Raw genomic sequence first — 4,402 nt, forward strand, 5'->3', positions numbered from 1 at the left:
AAAAATTGCTTGGGCACTAGTTACACTACAACATTTACGCTTTTAGACAACAGTTCAAAATTGTAGCCTAAACCATGAAAATTGTTGCCTAAAAGTATAGGGAACAGTTTCCACCCGTTTTATAAGCGAGCGTTACCTATTATCTATGGTTACAGTTTTTTCGCGTTTTGGGCACACTTTTAGAAACCGTCGCCAAAGGTATCGGAAATAGGGAACAGTTGTTCAGCAAACTTTAGGCAACAATTTTTACCCGTTGCCGATTTTATTTACAGTTCACAACTGTTACCAAAAGATTAAGCAAAGGGAACAATTTTCAAGTGTTCCTGTTACATATAGGCAACATATTTTTTTATTTTTTTTATTTTTTTTGGGTACAAAGGCAACATATTTTTAAATATGCATTAATATAAACAATACTTTTAAAAATATTTTGACTAAATTTAATATTCAAATTATACATTTGAAATAAAAATGAGGCAAAAATACATGAACTCCTTTATTCAAATATTTGTATAGTATATTACATATGCAAGCAGTACCTCCACTCTATGGTATGAGTACTAAAAAGTAGCAAACATGTACTGCTACTATAAAACACCTGAAGACTTATTCAAATAAAAAACTATAAAACACCTAAAGTCATGGTTAATGCTCCCATGACTTTTTAATACAAACTAAAACAATATTTTCTCAAAACTATAAATACAACTAAAATTGAGCAAACTGTAAAATAGTAAATTTCCTTTCAATACCCCCACAATCTTGGCTACTTAATCATATGAAGAATCACCTACAACATGCCTTATGTTACTTTCTTTAAATGATCATTATCAATTCCAACCTCTCTTTGATCGTAATTTCTTTTCATCGTATTTCTCCAATGCAAAACCTGCTACACCAACTTAATTGATCAATAGCTGAACAAAAACATAATGAAGACCCAAAACTACATCAATCAAAGATAGCATACTACCACAAACCTACTTATAAACTATTTTTGAACGTTTCAAACCCAATTGAATTGAGTTCTCGAATAATTGATGCATTTGCTCTTATTCTTAACTATACAAGAACAACAAACGATCATATTCACAAGAACAATAAACTAGTATATGTTAAAATATAATTGCCAATCTACTATTTTTTCTTTAAACTATAAATTTTATTGATCGCTAAAACCAAGGTTTTATAGCATTGTAAGGGGGAAGGGAGCACATCGCTAAAACCAATCCAATTATACCTACCAACACCCACACAAGGCCACAAAGGGCGCACACCAGAGAGAAACAGAAGCTAATGGCATCCACACAAAATACAAAATAGCATAAAACCAAATTAAACCAAGGGGAACTTGAACTCAAACACAAAATAGCAGAGCATCCAAGAATACTGTCATAGAAATCCAATTATCACTACAACATTTATTGCCTCTGACAACAGCTGAAAATTGTTACCAGTTCTTCTAAAATGAAAGTGCCGCAAAGGGGTTGATCCTCCCTCTTTCATTAAGTAGTATCAGCTTTTGTATATTCTTCCAGTTCTACCAACGTTTATGTTGACCCCTCTCCTCATCATATAGTGAAGCAACTCTTAGCTATTCCTCTGGCTCTACTAAAGTTTATGCAACTCTCTGAAATAATTTCAAAATCAAATGTTAGGAAATAGCATAATATGTGTATGAATTAACTATAGTGTACTCAAATTTATGATAGCTTCATTTAAAATCTACAAACCATGTAATAATTTTATGAAAACACTAATTGATAATTTTTGAAGTAAACACTATACATGTTTTACTTCTTTTTCTTTACAGGATGAACTTAAAAGTTACCCACATTGCATCTCAGGGTCATAACTACAACATGATGACATCAAATGGCTATGGCCTACACAAAACAAAAACATTCCTAAAAGAGGACTCGCCCATTAAAAAAGTAAAATGCTTAGAAGTAAAAAGAGATTGGAACGAATAGTGAGCATAATACAATTAGTACCTCATGGATAAAACAAATTTCTTAATTTCTTGTACATGCATATTTACAGTGAGCAGGACACGAATAGTACTCTTGGATAACCCAAGTCAAGCATATTAAAGTAATTGAATATTAAAATGGTAAGTGTAAAAAACATCAAAGTCATCTAGAAAACAATCCAACAACGATAAACTTATTTAACTGTGATTACCTCTCAATCTCAACGGTGATTCAGGTTGTGCCACTGAAGACCATTTTCACCCTGGAACCTGCATAAAACATCTTGCAGCATCACACACCATATGTAAATTCTCCTTGAATCAAAATAATTCACATCATATAATAAGCCTCTACACAGCACATAAGCCGAACCTGCATAATCAACTTTGGTTAATTGTCTATATCGACATTTGCATTTAACCTCTCTACACCACACAAATCTAACTGAAATGCTCATGATAAAAACTTTTCACATTACCCTAAGATAACACCAAATTAGGCTGCATTACACTTAGAACAACCTTACACTTTCTTGACCCCCAATTTAATTTTTCAATGATATCATACTATAACCAAAAACAGTCATTAGGAAATTCTATTTGAAGCACCAGATTGACCTAGTCTTGCCAATAAGGGTAATAATACCAACACTGTCAAATCCTTCATAATTATCATGCAAATTAGCATTCTTTATCATTCATAATTCAAACAATTTATAATATGTCTGCAAACCAATACCAACACTGTTACAAATATGAACTCAATCATCAATTACATCCACAATACCATTCCATGCCTAATAAACATATATGACCAATCACCAAAATCAAAAGCTCAACTCTAGTGATTTCACAAATAGGGGCTTGGTCATTACTTACATTTACGGTTGTAAAAGGCTTAAAATAAAGGAACATCACCACAATATCAGCATGTTACCTCATTTGTCTTGGTTTTCATTGCTGCTTCAATATTCAATCTTCTTTGCCTCCTCCTTAAATTTATACTTCAATTTATAGATCTCTGTAGCTTCATTAATCAAGCAATTCCTTTTGCTGCAACATTCTTCATCCTTTTTGTAACACTTTTTTGATCCTATTAGCTATATACAAAATTGAATCACATTAGGTGAGAGAGATGGAAAAGGGAAATAAAGAAATAAATCAACTAAATAAGCTAATAAGGTAAAATATATCAATTTGGTAGAAACAAATCAACTGAATAAGAAAGTTGGAGTTGAAAGAAGAACACGAACCTTCGATTGGAAGCTGAAAAACCAAATTAGGGTTCATCTAGGTCACGTTCTGTTTCGATTGTAAGTTTAATGCCAGATTCGAGATTTGGGATTAGGGTTCGACGATTAAAAGATTCGAAGCATGTAGAAAGAGGAGGAAACGTGTTCTTAGGGGAAACTGAGAATCGTGACTCACGAAGAAGACGACATTGTGGATCGTGACTCTGACTCACGAGTTGAAGCGAGATGAAATTGTGGATCATGAATCACTATATAAGCAGTGAAACTAAGCAACGTGAGTCACAATCGAAGTAGATGAAATTGTTGATTTCAGATTTTTCTGTTGTTTGAAGAGAAAAGGCGTAAGATGAGGGTCGTCGTCGTGACTCGTGAAATCAGAGTGAGAAGATGTAGGAGATGGTGTAAGGAAAGAAACCTATAGGAGGGCAAATTCGTGTTTTCAAAATAATGTAAGGATAATTGCGTAATTTGCAAGTTGTGTCTTTAATTCTGTGTTTTAGACAACATATGACAAGCGTAGCCTTTTATCAGAAATAGTGCATCAATTCAAAATCGTACCCTAAAGTGTCTATGGGGACGTTTAACAAATATCGCCAAAACAATATACCATATGTACACTTTATAACCGTCCCATATAGATTTTAGGGAACGATTATGACGAGTTGCAAAAACGTAATTGACAACAAGTATAAAGCGTTGCCAGAAACCACATTTAGGCAACAATTTTAACGTGTTGCGTAAAAAAGTGTTGCCAGAGACAATAAATGTTGTAGTGTTAGCATGACCCATATAATTTTGTGAGAGTGACTAAATCTCGTGATCATAGAAGAATTTGTTATTTCCAATTAGAATCTATTAAAGGAAAAAAGTCAGAAGAATATAAGTCACCGACTACATAATGGATTGAAAAGTCCACTTATGTAGCACCTTATATGGAATGAATATTGAAGAAAGAATTTTGATGTAACATATAACTGAGACTTCAAATCTATGAGGGATAACGACGAATCAAGAGGTTAAGAAAAAAACAAAATAAAAAGAATTTTCTTATAGTTAGTTAGCTTATTGAAATGTCAATGGCTGCATGATATACTAACATGTATATATTATCAACAATAAAAAAATTAAGGAAATAGTTTTCCTATATAGATGAAGAGAAGAGACCATCAATTAATTA

General features: G+C 32.6%; 1 long non-coding RNA gene across 3 annotated transcripts; it reads right to left on the bottom strand.

The window, feature by feature from the left end:
- Nucleotides 1-566: 566 nt before the first annotated feature.
- Nucleotides 567-3,629, bottom strand: LOC123906874. Of its 3 annotated transcripts, none has more exons than XR_006809048.1 (5): nt 3,226-3,629; nt 2,910-3,072; nt 2,185-2,345; nt 1,455-1,630; nt 567-889 (listed from the first exon to the last, which is right to left on the bottom strand). It is a non-coding gene; the product is annotated as an uncharacterized LOC123906874 (long non-coding RNA). The 3 variants fall into 3 exon arrangements; XR_006809049.1 differs by having other exon boundaries at nt 567-892; nt 2,185-2,242; nt 3,226-3,628; XR_006809047.1 differs by having other exon boundaries at nt 2,185-2,242; nt 3,226-3,622.
- Between the last annotated feature and the right edge of the window lie 773 nt (nt 3,630-4,402).

The sequence above is a fragment of the Trifolium pratense genome, linkage group LG2, assembly GCF_020283565.1.
Source record: "Trifolium pratense cultivar HEN17-A07 linkage group LG2, ARS_RC_1.1, whole genome shotgun sequence".
Taxonomy (NCBI): domain Eukaryota; kingdom Viridiplantae; phylum Streptophyta; class Magnoliopsida; order Fabales; family Fabaceae; genus Trifolium; species Trifolium pratense.